The sequence below is a fragment of the Varroa jacobsoni genome, unplaced genomic scaffold, assembly GCF_002532875.2.
Source record: "Varroa jacobsoni isolate VJ856 unplaced genomic scaffold, vjacob_1.0 scaffold_287, whole genome shotgun sequence".
Classification (NCBI taxonomy): Eukaryota; Metazoa; Arthropoda; class Arachnida; order Mesostigmata; family Varroidae; genus Varroa; species Varroa jacobsoni.
The window spans coordinates 102,164-117,860 of record NW_019213189.1 but is presented as its reverse complement, the minus strand read 5'-3'; the positions used below and the strand labels follow the sequence as shown (position 1 = coordinate 117,860).

The window sequence follows — 15,697 nt, the reverse complement described above, 5'->3', positions numbered from 1 at the left end:
AGCGAAAAAGATTTTTCGCTTATTATTTCAAATGTAAAGTCGTGATCGAACTAATTTTGTTGCCAAGATTTGCCATTCATCATCGTAGTAACTTATCAGGGAACTTTATTTATGGATAATACCAGAAAGTCCTATAGCACACAACAAAGTACTGTTTTTGTTTCATAGGGGGCATTCCACTCTGCGGATGATCGAATTGTCGCGCGCCCACAACAGAGAAGACGACCTAATCGAATACATTTCAGATTCCGATTCAAATGAACATTGTGAGTATTGACATTACCTTTTGACGCACGTGTTCGTCGACGTGTTCCGCTCATAATATTCCTATCCGCGGTTTTTAGCATAGAAATACGTGTATAGGTTAGACAAGTGGCGATACCATGGACCACCTGGGCGATCGCAATATTGATGGAAGTAATTTGCCACAATTCATCCTGCTATTATAACTGTTTCGTATCCACTGAGGCTATTGCTGGACACGAGTATATGATAGCATCATGTAGGCCGCGCAAAGCAGGTTGCCTATCATTGACCAAGCGTACATCTGCCCGCAGACACGCCCTTCTGCCAGCACAACTGCACAAAATTACCGTCGCGCCTAGGTATCAGTTAGCTCGAAAAAAAAAATGCGCGACAGTTTCTCGTCTAAATTGACACATTATATCACGGACACCAGATATGTCCAGCGACGGGCGTCATCGACGTCAAATTGTTATATTCGGTCCGCAGTATTACGGCGTCTTATTATCGACTCCATATGGATCATATATTGCCTGCGATGATCGATAGATAAAGGAAAATCGGATGTGCCTAGTGTGCTATCCGTCTATGGCATCAGTCGGATAAGTCCGCCTGCCTGCTATCGGCTACACACCCCATGAGACCGAACTGCACGCCATGTCCTTGTGCAACCCATGCTAGTTCTCAGAGCAATGAGTAAGTTAAACCTTTGGTTAAAACAGAAACCCAGAAAAGAACAGGGGACGAGCAAACAACAACAGTCATCGATGCTTCAAAAATTTAACATATACAAAGATTTTCAAGTAGCAATAAAAATATCTAGAGGTGAAGTTCGACGCATAAACGAGGTTTTCGTTGAGCACAGTTGTATATGTAGCGGTATGTGGCTACAGAACACCGGAATAATTGTCTAATGCAGAATAGCGTGGAGAACTGAATGCAACATTTGCACACATTCGCATGATCCAAGTGCGTAACAACAGAAATAGTACTTATACTAGATTATTTTATTTGTTTGTCCGGCTTGCTTTAATGGATTTCAATTCTAGAAGTCGGCTACACTGATTCACCGTGCTCACTTGTCTAGACTCGTCTGTTGTTTTCTTTCATGCAGCGAGTGTGATTACGATGGAAAATAGGCTTCCGGTATAACTTTTGACGTCTGCACGTACCAAACCACCATGGGTAGCTACTTGAACGAACGCATCAAGCAGACGAATGCGTTGCTCCTCCGCCCTAACAATGAACCTGCTTAGTTACCTTCTAATAAAGTTTTCCCTGTGGCCGAACAACCTAACAATTGCAACGCTCCTACGTATACAGCTGACAAACATTTTTGATAGCTGATCTGTGTGAACTTTTTACTACGCTTTACATTGAAATGTCGTATTTTAGATAGGGTCTAGCTTCATTTTATTACTGGTCTACATTGAACATACTCAGTTATAGTAGATCGACTTACTTAATTTACGAGAGTAGTAGGAAGTGAACGAACGGCGAAATTCGGGCTCAGGCTTATTTACAATCCTAATTTTATACCATATCAACACAATTTTCCGCAAAACCTTTCACTACCTTCACTCGATATTGCCTCGTGGAATCATAGGTCTTTAACCGTTCTATAACGTTTCCATTATGGATAAGGCTTGATCTTGATAAGATTCCATCTAGTTCTATGATGACATATGTGAGTTGTAGACCTGACTCTTGACGTAATCTATATCCTACCTGCGTCTTTTTTCATCCAGCGGGATGCCTAAGGACTATAAAATTGAAATGAGATTATAGAAATTTCTACAGATTCTGTGGGTCGCCAAGGCACTCTCTTATTTTACCACAGAACGAGTTTGCGGAACTGCTGCGTCCTTCTCTTAATTGGGTTCGTAAGAAAGTGTTCCTTGCAGACGTTTTCATTCATGAGATATACAGCTGTTACTAATTGGCCTAGATGCTTCAGTGTTATGCTATCAAACTTTCATCAATGTCTCTTAAGGTTACCAATCGTTCAAACAGCGCAGTTTGGTGATACTTCTACGTATGACAGATCTTAATCTAGCAGAAAAAGCTAATTTTTTCTAATTTCTAAACCTGTCTGTTTAAATTCATTAAGCTCATAATAATAATAATAATACTTAATATGTTATATAATGAATATTGCCTACTTTTTTCAAATGTATTATACGCTTAGATGTACAGCATTGTTAGATTTCGGACGACATCGTTTGTCCTCTTTTCTGGATTGTGCATTTATCTAAAGCAAGGTCCAAAATTGCCAGCTCAAACAAATACGCATGATTTGAGAAAAAGTAGAACGCTTTGTGTCTGATTTTATACGAGAAGATCAATGCATTTGTTGTCTACTGGCCATTATTCGTTCAAACCTTTTTTAGAAACTGCATTGTTTCCCACCGGGGTGGTCTCTTATGACCACCATAAAACACGCACATGTGAATTCGAATAATTTTCAGTGACTTTTAACCAAATTCATTGTGCTCAAAAGGCCTGTTTACCGTACGGAAGCACCCGAACTAACATTATACCTTGTCCAGAGCTATTTAGCAAGCCAAGATAGCTGAATAAGTTTCAAGCTACGCGCTGCTAGCAGACGAAATTTGGTAAATAGCTATTTTCCGGTAACACTGCTCTTGTTGAGTCCAACGAATGATGAGTCCAACTTAGAGCGATGATTTAGTGCTGAAAATTAATGCTTTACTGATACGTCTCTGTCTCTCAAAGACAGAGCGATGGTGGACTCCACAGACTACTAATGAAAAAACAGGCCTTCTATAAAACGTATGCTATTCATGCAATTATCCGGGAAGGGAAAGTGACGAATCGAACACTACAGAAAAGGTGACTGCAGCTTAAGAATTTAAACAGAAAAACAGGTTTCCGTGGTCACGGAGGTTTTTTTTTTTTAACAAAAAAAGATTACAGTCACCGTTATAGAATTACTGGGCAGATATGTTATTAAATTATCACAATAACTCTGCATATGAATAAGAAGAACAAAAATAGGTTCACCATAAACTGAGACCAGGACAGACGGAAATAAATCTGGCATACTCTAGAAGTAAGTTGCAAAACTGTTCCTAGAAAAGAATCCGCTTGGAGCACATCATTGCTATATGTGAGACACAGGGCAACTTGTACAACTCAAAGAAGGATCAGGAGAAAGAATGGCGTTCAAGCGAATGGCGGAGTCACCTTGAATGTTACATATTTGGTCAGGTTTTTCAACCCGCTAAATAGGACGTTCCGAACAACGTAATACATACGTCCACTAGCAGTAAAAAGTATAGCAGGTAAAAAGACTATGTCAATAAATCGGATAACTTTCCCTCTTGTATTAGCGGTTCAGCTGACACGTAAGCAAAAGCTATATCGTTTCGGAGTGAACTATTTTCTGATTATGGCATGCTTCACTAGATCCGGCATTAAATTGTCATATAGACATAATCAGGAATTTGCTGCGCTAATTAACACATACATTTTTGAGGTCATTAGAACTTGCATGAAGATTTTTTAACAGATATTTTGTTTAGACAGGCCAATACTTCTAACTGAATTGGGCTGAACTCGCGTTTCCAATGTTTACCAAGGACTGTAATATTAACTTAACGTTACATCAGTTTGCCTTCAACTCCATTAAAATATTTGTTGACGATAAGGTTGCTCATGCTGTACGTAAAAAAACTAGATCAGGCAAAAAAAAAAAACATAGATATCAGTGAATTTGTACGGTCCAGTGTTTCTGATCACATCGTTGGGCTTAACTAAGCGTGGGTGTCTACAGATTAAACATGTTTCCAGGTCAGCAAATAAATACAGGTTATGTTCGCGAGTGCACGATTCAAGAAATTCAATAGACAGCAAGCAATTGTATTCCCATTAGTTAGTAACGCTTTTTTGATATTCTTTAGGACTTTAATAGATTATCGAATGATCTCATAATGAAGCCGTGTACTCGAGTGACCGCCGTGTTAGCAAAGATATGGTAAAGAAGGCACTGCTCTAAGATGAGATTCCCCCTATCAATTTTTTCCTATATGTGTTCCACTGTCACTTTTTCCAAAGAAAGTTATGTTATCAAGACGCAGTTATATAGACGCTCAGGCTGGCCCTTGGAAGCCGCTTACTGCGTAAGGTTCTTTGCTAAGCTATTTCGGAAAAAATTTCTAGAGTTCTAACGCAGTCCTTATCTGCGTGACTTTCTGTGTCAATAAAGAAGGTATCTGAGGCAATTAGCTCGTCCATTATGGGAAGTACACCAGCAGCGGTAATTGCAGACCAATTTAAGGAAAAATACCATATAGCCTAATTGAAACAACAAGCACCATTTATTAGCAGCAGTGGCGTTAGAATTTTTGCCCGTTAACGATCACCCTGGCACGATCCTGTATTCACGCTTGACAATCAGTTCGGTTGGCCATGTGTTAACCAATTCTTAATCTAGTAATCAATAGACTTTGAAGCTTTTGAGGGAACTTGATTTTTTCGACGACTGGTAACGTTTCGTATGCTTTCTTTAAACAATTACCAGCGTGTGCGCACGAACGATCTAAGTACCTCAATTGTATTCTGCTCCTTAGCCGATATATGTATATGCATATATATATATGCATACACATATACATATATGCTGTGCAACACAATGTTGGCGAGCCTAATTCCTCTGCCTTCCGAAACGCAGCGAAATTTTTTAGTAGCAGTCTTATAGTGATAACGAATATGACGGTCATTGTCACCATCATTGTTAGTAGCGGTAGTACGTAACTACGTCATTACATTTAAAAGAAAACTTCGGATTATAGCCTGATTTAATATCATATAACAGACAGTGTAGCCCTTAGGCCCAACGTTAGTTGACCTATAATTTTAACACCGCAATATGCTACTCAATCCTGTCCTATCTCAATGCATGTCTGTCTAACCTAAGTGAACAAGCTGACAGAGGCCAGACTTCAACTGTACCTAGAGAAATCAACAAACCCCACACAGCCCCACTTGTGACGACATGTTTCTTTAGGTAGAAGATAATTAGCATCTTATTACGTTAATCCTTTAACTAGAATTCGTTGTGGGCATCTTTCTATCACACACTGCATCCGTAGCTGATGCAGACGCATTTCCGGACGATTCGATCGTACGTAGCTCCAGCTACGGAAATACGAAAGCTTTTATATACACTAGTAGTGCTTTTACGCACAGGATATCTCTGCTGTTCAAACAAACATTTTTCTATGTTGCCATAAACAGCTGAAGAACGTAGCTTGGTCGAAAATAGCATTGAATAATTTCAATAGTAGTAGTAGTACGTTTGCAACATGACGCTTAACGTGCAGATAACGTGCTAACTGGAATGTTTAACTCCAGAGAATGCTGATTTGTCAAATGATTACAGTGAGATACAATTGGATCGTTTGTAATAAGTATTCCTTTCAAAATGAAGGCAGGTGTTCTACTATATCGTGCGTGATGTGGACTTTAGCACAAATTTGATAACCTCGATGAAATAGCGCATTTGCACAGAAGTTTGAGGTAAGTATATAACATTACGTGTTCGCAGTGTGGCACCCTAGGGGAATAAGACTAAGAATGGACACATATATATATTGATACATGTAATTGCTCGAAACGGGTCTGCTGCAGCACGGACGTTAGCTTCTGTGGATCCTCTATGAATGAAAAATTATTATCGTGTTATATATATATATATATATATATATATATATATATAACACGATAATTGCTTCGTTGAAAATGCGTGCAAGCGGAGAAAGGAGAAGAGCCCATTGTTCATAAACGCTGAGTATACTTTAAGAAACATCAGTATTTCTTATTGGCGTACACTCTGTTGCACAGACTTAGCAGCGATTTACGCTTTGGTAACACAGGCTTCCGAATTAGACATGTTTTTTTCCACATTATATGTTCCTAATGCCATATTATTTCTCTATAGTGCCGTAGAAGTGAGCACGTGGCGTTCGCCATTTTGGTTATGACGACGATAGGCAGCTTTCTATTCAAAATGCATCCAGCTGGAACGCACATGTTTGTTTGATTGTCTGCATTTCTTAGTAGTTAACTGGCCTTTGTCGGATTCAGTTTAATCAGTTGGATATTTGCGTGCCGCGAGTCAGTCGTATTGAGTCTCATTTTTCTGTAGCCTTTGCAGGTGATATAGTCAGCCGCTCAACCCGCATTTACCTGTAGAATCGAGACAATGTGCGTACGTCGACTGATACTTGGAAATTTTGTAAGACGTTAGTCCAACCAGATGTCTGCGGCCTCGGCTTGTACAGCAAATTTAACACGCAAATACAATTGACTTATATATATATCCATATATATGGATATATGTGTGTGTGTATATATATGGGCAGTCGTCTTCGTTTTGTCTCTGCTATACGATTAGAAGTAAGCGTACTTGAGGTTCACTAACATCCGAAATGGGGAACGCCGGTATATGATCGCATTCCGTAAAGTTGTCTCCCAAATCAATTTCAATCTAATTGAAATATATATATGTCCGTCGCGGCGTCGAATAAGAAGCCTGATTAAGTCCCTCTGCATGTATTAAACAGGACAACAAATGATCTGGATATTATGGACTTCTATTCATACGAATATTATTGTACTTGGGCATTCTCCCTCAAAAAGCTCAAGAACAGCTTCAGGAAGCTCCTTCTAGTTATCATTTATAACTTCATCTATTTAGACGTCAGCGACAACAAGGGACGAACGGATTTTCACTGATAGTGCCTCTTGGCTCCCAGGCAACATTATCCTCGGTTATTAGGATTGCATTGATTTATTTTCACACGATTCTATTTTAAAGCATATGCTATGTCGGTATACATAATAGAAGTAATCTGTATGGGACAATAGCGTTTTCTAGACATGTTCTTACCTAGTCGGCATTATATATATATATACTTGCCTTCACCCCTATTGACAGCCAAGCTCAATACGTGTTTACTTCTCTATACTATTCGTTCTGTTTTTTCTTTCGTTCTTCGTGTTGCTGCCGCTGCTAAAATACACAGCAGACTTACATGAACATTATACAGGCAGGCCGTTTACGCACGCACACAGCGACCCTTGCGCACGCCTATATTATTTTTTCGCAGTTAAAATGATGGTACAATTGCGTCGCAGGATATCGCGTGAGCAGAGATATTCACGTGTGGATGGATCTATTTGCTGGGTCGCTCGGCCGGTGCATATGCATTCGCAGCAGCGATCTGAAAAACGTTGTGCGGCCACGCTCATGACACAGTGTTATTTTGCCGGCTTTATACATCGACGGTGGCCGACGTTGCTGCTGTTGCCGCTAGTACGGCTTCGCCCGCCGCTCCTGCGCCGTCTATGTCGACGCCTACCTCAACGATAGAACGGCGGCGGAAACAGCAGGTAGCATTCGCGCTCCAGCGCTCACCAACGAAGCCGCCGCTGTCGACTGACTGACTGACTGACTGGATTGAGCCACTTGACTAAACTGGACTGAGTGCGGTTCGTCTGACGGTGTACTTTGACGGGGCCCGCCATTCGGACAGGAAAGGCCGCTGGCCACCCGGCCAATTGTCCATCCGCCCGTCCATTCTTCTAACTCACTCCAACGATTTAATGCGGATTCAACAATCGCTGCTTCGACTACACGAAGCGTTACAACTCCTAGCCATGTTGATGTCAGTCTTGCTAGTATGTTTTATATGTATATACGCCCTTTTAACGTGTCATACGAATACTATGTGGGTGGTTTTCAACTCGTTGTACATCCGATATCGTCAGGATATACAAACATATCCTACATGGAAATGTATCTAGAACACATGGTGTACATGGCATATGATGTTCATGGCAATATGTATGTGGTTTTTGTAGGAACGACAATTGAATAAACCGAATAATCCGTCTTCTCCGTGTCGAGCTGCCAAGATGGTCGCGTAAACTCGATTTACAAGCGAATCCAACTTAATTTTACTTTTTTTTTTTATGAACACGCGCATATCGGATTCGACAGTGGGACAAAGGTAAGTGAATTGCTAGAACGCCAACTCCGACAACCCCTGGTAGAGCTTCTCATGGCATCGACTTGAGCATTGGACCACTAACAACAGCATGACCTCCGACGTATGCGACTCAGAAAAACTTTCAAGAACAAAAAATGATTACATCTGCAAAATGACTATTAGATAGTAGCACTCCAGACGAAGTTGGACCCACAGGCGACGTGCGTTGCTACGCTAGACGGTACGGATTCCATTGGGGCTACGGGTGCGTAAGTTAAAACCCTCTTCTGTTGCTGTCGTACGAGCGGCCGTTAGAAGAGATGCTGTCTGTCTCCTTACCATATATATATATATATATATATATATATATATTTACGATCCTGGTATCATCTTCGTTTTGTTCGAAGCAATGAATTATATCGCTACATCTACTAAATACAGTATTCGGTTGCAGTCGTAATTCGATTATAGTGATAAAAGATAGTCCTCGCACGGGCTGCCTTGTTTAGCTGCGCCGGACTTTTCAGCTGATGCGACAACAATCATATCATTTTTGTCGTCATTAGACTCATCTAATCACCATTAGATTCAATGCAGAGAGTCGTACTTCGTTCGTGTCATATCGACGTACGCCGACCTCACCAGCGAACGAGTTAACGCGTGCCCGCTGCTGGGTCCCGCTGCTTTGTTGCGTGAACGGGTTGTGCCTCATAAGCATTCGAGTGGTTCTTGTTATCCGGATGTCATGGGTAGTGCGGGTGGCTCTGGAATCAGGTGCGGTCAAGCGATCGCTAGCACGGCAGATGGATAGGCGGAGGGGGTGGAAAGGAACGGCGAGCAACTAGGTGAAGGCTATCCATCTGCCACTGTTCAGACCTTTTATCCAGTCAGCAGCAACTGTAGCAGTCGCTGGAGGTGCGGATGTGCGCGATGATGATGTCTCTTGCATTGGGTGGTGGCAACGGGTCAGTTCGCTTGGACCAATGGCCGACGAGCGGACGCTTAGCGTGGCATTTTTCACGTATCAAGCGCATTTATTAAGCACTACATCTCCTGAAACATGCTCTGCACTGTCAAAGCAACAGCAGCGCCAACATCAGCAACAACAGTAGCAATCGCAGTGGAAGCAATGGAAAATGACGGCAGACAGTGCGTGTTCTAGTAGAACCATATGTAGCATGGCATTCACAGCGATAGAGTAGCGGAGACTAATGTCCGCCGCACGATGATGGTGATGGTATAGTTGATGGCGACGACGATCATAGTGATGATATTGAGCAGTAGCAGCAGCACTGAATTCCTGTCCGCCTTTACCTCCCCCTCCAGCAGCGACCTGCCGGCTCCAGCTAGCGTTGTGTGACCGTTATGTCCGCGCAGACGGTAACACGGGCAGTAGCAGCGACGACGATAGCAGCAATAACAACCCACGTCGGCGACGAGGTCGGCAGCGGTAAGTGCATACGTGGCGCCGCTCCTGCTATTCAGATAACATATTACCATATACTGCGGGTTCTATGGGTTCTGCTCGATGTAGTTCATATATGTAGTAGCATCGTACAATCGAGGTTTGCTCCATTCGCTGTGCCTGTTCGCCCGCCCGCGACAACACAACGGAACCATAGCTACGACGGCTGGTACGAGCGCGACCTTTACTGTTATCTCCATCGCTACTGCTTTTGCTCAAAACGCCAACGCCGTGTATTCATTCCTGTTCGATATAGTAGTCGTATATATCCGTCCACCATCTCTTCATGAATCTAATCCATGTGTCAACCCATTCGAAACCACGACTTTCTTGCCACAGCCGCTGGTTGTTGCTTCGCTGTCGACCTGCTGCATTAATCGCAATGGCAACGTCGGACGCCGCGTTCGTTGCAGGTGCACCGGTGGCTGAGTGCGAGGGAGGGGAGAGTTTACCTGGGTCCGAGCGTCTGTGCGTCTATATTCGACATGGCGCCGGTGATCGTGACGACCGTGACTGTGATCTCGATTAAATGAATTGCGTTGTGTGCGTGTGACTGACTGGCAGGCCGAGCGGCTGCAGTCCGTGCGTGCGTGCGCGCGCGCGCGCCTATCTCGCCACTGAACCCGCTACTGCTGTCGGTCAGTCGACAGTAATTCAGCCAGCCATCAGTGAGGGTGCAGCAGTCTAGTCGCGACCGGACGGGAACCACCACTTCAGCCACAGGTGCCCTTCAGCCAGCAACGCGCACACACGCACACCTACAGTCAGATGTAAGTGAGCAACAACAACGACAACAACAGTAGGCCTGCACCTACAGCTAGACGCTTGCGAACGCTGGTGGTGGCATGGCGTGCCGTCGTTCCGTCCCGTGTGCGGCGCAGTTTAACGCAGTCACTCAGCGTGAGATGGTGCACCGGCCGGTGCATTGGTGCATTCCGCCGCGACACCGGTGCGTCCACTTCGCCGTGGCTACTACTGCTGCCGCGGCCGTTGCGATGGCGGCAGCAGTAACATAGAGTAGGATTTGTTGCTGCCGCCATCGTCCTCATAGTCGCGTCGGCCAACGCCGGCTCTCTGCTCTACTTCCCCCGCCGTCCTTATCGTCACCTGGCGCAGCTAAAGCCGCCGCCACTACCCCGGCCGCCGCAACTTCATCGTCGGTGTCTCCGGTGGCAGTGGCGCAGAGACGCTGGAGCGATGGCGTTCGCAAACGGCATCGATGTTCTTCTCCTCTGATGGCGCATCACCGCCGCCGACGCATCAGGAGGAGCCGCCGCAACCGTTGAGCTGGAGTTTTGGGCGCTCCAGTTGCTGCGGTCGCAGAAGAGGCGCCGTAAGTTGCAGCTAGCTGGCTATAATCACTACTGCAGTTACCGGTTATACACACGAAGAACAGCGACCTAACCACTATAACTAGCAGCACCTGATGCTGCTGATGGTGGATGTTGTTGTGTAGTCTGTTTGTTATGGTGTAATGCAAGGCGCTGTATAGAGCAACTACCATTACGGCTGCTGCCGATGGTGGCGGTCCCAATGATGATGCTGATCATACTTGACGTCGGCGAAGGGAAGCTGAGGCGGAACAAGGCACCGCTACTCTAGGCGTCGCTGCTACTGCTACTGGTGCAAGAAGGACCCTAGTCACGGACGCGACTGCACTTTTTGTTGTTATTGTAGGTGTTGCTATTATAGTTGTTGTTGTTTCGGTTACACGCCCGCGGTTATACCTCAATGAACGACAATGACGTTGACGGCGATGAAGACGAGAGGGAAGCCAAGTGAGATGAGTGCTGCTTAGCAACGACATTCTGAGCAATACCAGCATCACCAACGCCAGGAGTACCGCCCTCTACCGCTACTCAGTAGTCATTGTATTATAGTCGTGTGCTAAAATCCTGCTTCACTTGGATACTTATTCAGTGCAGTGCACGCCGCGGAATCACCTGAAATACACGGGCGACCGCACAGAGCGGCACATATACACACACGCTCCGGCTGACAAATAGACAGACATGAGCATTCTCACACACACAGACGCATAGTAACGTCGATGTTCGACACGATAACGGCAGCTCCTGCAACGGTCTTGTTCCCGTTATTGTTACGCGATGGAAATGAGTGAGCCGGTTTGAGTGAAGGATTGATGCACATGATGCTTGTTTGGTATACATACGCCGCCGTTACTACTACCGTTGCTACCGCTACTGGAACGGTGGGGGCGCGGGGTAAGTTGGGTCTATGTAGATTCGCTTAACTACACGCCTGCTGCAGCTGCTCCTGCTAGTAATGTTCAACTCATTGACGTGACGCTCTTTTACCGCTCCCCTGTTCCTGCTTTTGTGGTTGTTATTGTTAATATCAATAATAATAATGCATTCTCTTGTATTCTGCTCTTTACGTCGCAGCCGGAGCGGACCACAGTGTTCCTATTAAGTTGCGAATTTCTAACGGTGTCAGTAGCAGATGATGGTTATAGATAGGCTGGCACGCAAAGAAATTGTCGATACTGAACAACAACAATATCAGTAATAGAAGCAGCAAGCACGAATCGGAGGTAGAGAGGAAGAATATCATGAACAAAGTAACCCCTGGCCGCGAACCCACCATCTGAAACCACTACAGCGATCGCCGTAGCCGACGTTGCAACCGCCGACCTACATGAACTGATTGAATGGCATTATGACAGTGACAACAATAACATAATAAGGAAACCAATGTCTGCCTAAAAAAGATAAACAAACCAAGGCCGAACAAATCGTATACAACAAAAACGGGGGATTTAAATCTAAATGGACAGGAACATACTGCTACATATATGTAGATATGGATTCATAAATTTATATTAGCGCTTATTACTGATAAAAACATGGCAACAATGGCTGATATAATATTTCTAATGGTTCTACAATAAACTATTGAGTATGTCACAGATAAGTAGGTGTCCCATTAAATCTTCATATCAAGGATTTAGATAAGTTTGCGTCTATGAGACATAAAAACGACCCTTGCTTATTAACAAAGCATGTTTTAAAAGAGATGAGGTAAGGGGACTCTGTTAGTGTCCTATCCCCTAAGGTGTTTCTGTTCAATGGTCTATTCTGCGCGTTGTTCGCTATTTGTTTATTACTATCAGGCCCATGAATCGAAGACATTGGAAGGACGTATGGCCTAATGGGAGATCTAATTCAGCGTTCTCGAGCTTTGCAACATCACATTTAATCCTAACAGATGATGCACCGAAGATGGGACTCATTCTTTAATTTAGAAAATTTCCTTCCTTAATAGCAATCTAGCTGATTGTTCGAAATCTTATGCCCACTGAAACTTAGACCATCGCATATAAGTTTAATAGACGAACACTGCGTCGTCACAAAGGCCCTGTATACATATACATATATGCGATTCTACCCCATCAGCCATATTCTACTAAGGCATTGCTGCCTGGGAAAAATATGTCCTGATGCTGTTGCGCAGATCCGTTTGTTGTTATTATCTAGTTCGTTTCGTAACCTAACACGGACCTTTTAAATAGAAAATTTCCTCTTCAATCGAACCTGTGCCCTGTGCCCCTTATGCATAGTTATACTACCTGCCTGCTTGTCATGTACCGCCGATCTTATTTATGCAATGCATTGTACAAACGTACTGACTGACTGACAGACATTGTACAAACGGACCGACAAACAGAAAATAGATATATCTCTTCCATAAAGAAAAAGAACGGTGCGCCGGTCACTCTATCACGCGCAGTCGATTTCGAATGAGTTAGTTGGAAGTCGCTGTAAAAGAGATAGATTCGTTACATAGTAAATGGTCCGTAGGCGTAACGGAGAACTACATAGTATGGGAATTGGCGTGGAGAGGTTAAGCGTTCGGTGTGGCTATATCCTCTGAACTAGTTTTTATTTGTCTGTGTTTCCTAGCTCACGTTCTCGCTTACGTTTTATAGAGAGTAGTAATAGTCGTTTATGAAATTGATGCTAGGCCTGCGAGCTGCTGCGAGTATGGCTATATAACATGATCGGGTCATTGGTATTCAATCGTTAGGGCAAGACATAACTGTACTCCACGAGCAGACTACGGTACTCCGTTCAGTGTCCCAAACATTTCGTATTTGAGACGTATCTTCAGGTGACTTCTTTAGTCTACAATTCAACTGGCGATGTAGTTTTGTTCTTCTAATGTTTGATGCAATATATGTTAAAACCTTTACTGCCAGGACGAAAATAGGTCACTGAAGAAAATAAATCTTACAGAGGTGCTGAGTACGGGTAATAAGAAGTATGCGTGCATTGTATATGAAGTAAAATATATACCTACGCAATGACTGCATTTTTCGTACTCAGCGATAGCCCTGTCTGAGTACCTTAGACAGCCTACGGTCAAGCCAGACCGCTTGTAGATGCAGCGTGCAGAGAAGTACGTTGATTTCTCCTAGTGTCATGATTTTTCCATCTTAAATCTTGACTTGCATGCGTAATTTATTTAGATTTACTATAGTAGGTTTTAGAAGAGAGCACAGATATGGCCATTGTTTGATAAAAAGTTTTATCAAGCCCAGACAATTTATATAAATGAATGTCCATGACTTCGGCGGGAATGTACGAAGTTATTGAACGGACGCGTCGCAGTCCGTTGACGCATGCGTGATTGTTTTGGGCTACTGGGTCGCTTTTTTTTTTTTGTCTACGTCGCTATTAAAGCCCGGAGATAAATGAATTGGTTTAGATTTAAAACCGTGTTAGATTCATAAAGGTTTGCCAGAGTTAGTTTGTCTAATGAGCTCGAAATCGTGATAAGCTTCTTACTGCTCGCGATCGCCAACGGTCCTAGCAATAATATCTATCGACTTTGCTTGCAAGCATCGCCAGTTTGTTACGCCCTCACCAATCGGAAATCAAAAGAAGTTGGAACGGAATCAGGAATGCAGATCTGATTACATTTTCTGCTTACTAGATCTATAGATACCATGCATAAAAAAAAAAAAACATGTTCCAAACGATCTTGTTAACCAATCTGGAGTCGATTAAACTTGCTTAAATATGGGACGAGGATTGCAGACTATAAAATTAAATTCCATTTGTCACAGCGGCGCTGCCTGAATGGAAATCTCTCGCAACGGCTTGTGAAAGGTAAGGTCTACACCCTAAAGCACTACGGTCGCTTACATAATATGATATGAAATCGAAAGAAGCGTGCGTGCTTGCTTAAAGAACTGGGTGTCCAGCCCTAGGACTCTCGGCAGCAGCAAATGCTCAACATTGACGGGCCTACAGGGGTTTGTGCAAGACCTTTATGTGAATTCGAATTTGATTCAGCATCTGAGGCCGGGACCTCTACATCATCAATTGCCTTTATCGTTTTCGGGTAGAATTTTTATCGTGTTTGTTATAAGCATGTGATTATAAATATGTTAGTCTAAGATTTAATGTTTTCTTATAAATACTACGATAGCTTTAGGGTGCGAATCTTTACTGTCGTGACTGATGCTTAGACAATTCTAGATCTCTTTAACTTTATCGTTTCCTCGAACACCTTTTGAATATAATTATCCCGACGCATAACTGGCTTAAATTCTTGTAGTCAGTAATTTACCTAAAAAGCAGACGCATTTGTTATTAAATTATAAAAAATTACATTCTCAAGTTCAGCAATCAACTGAAAACAGTGCCGGGCCTGAGCATTCAATTCAGACGCTTCGCTGCGTAATCGCATATACATACATAGAAGATAAGGTTTGTTCTGTTCGCAATTGCCTACTGAGTAGCTTGTTTTCGAAACAGAGCTCACGTAAAGTAAAATTAGACCAGGCAAACTGTCAAACGACAAATCCACAGAATAGAAATCGCCAGATATATGATAGATTTTTTTTAGCACGCTGTCGATTGCATCGTATGTTAGTTTACTTGTGGGCTAGACATAATGTCAATACAAAATCCTCCTATCAAATTGTGGTCCTGTTTTCGCTTGTCGT

General features: G+C 43.2%; 1 long non-coding RNA gene across 1 annotated transcript; it reads left to right on the top strand.

The window, feature by feature from the left end:
• Positions 1-9,870: 9,870 nt before the first annotated feature.
• LOC147753699 (uncharacterized) lies at positions 9,871-12,657 on the top strand. The gene is made up of 2 exons (XR_015310408.1): positions 9,871-11,948; positions 12,129-12,657. It is a non-coding gene; the product is annotated as an uncharacterized LOC147753699 (long non-coding RNA).
• Positions 12,658-15,697: the final 3,040 nt, after the last annotated feature.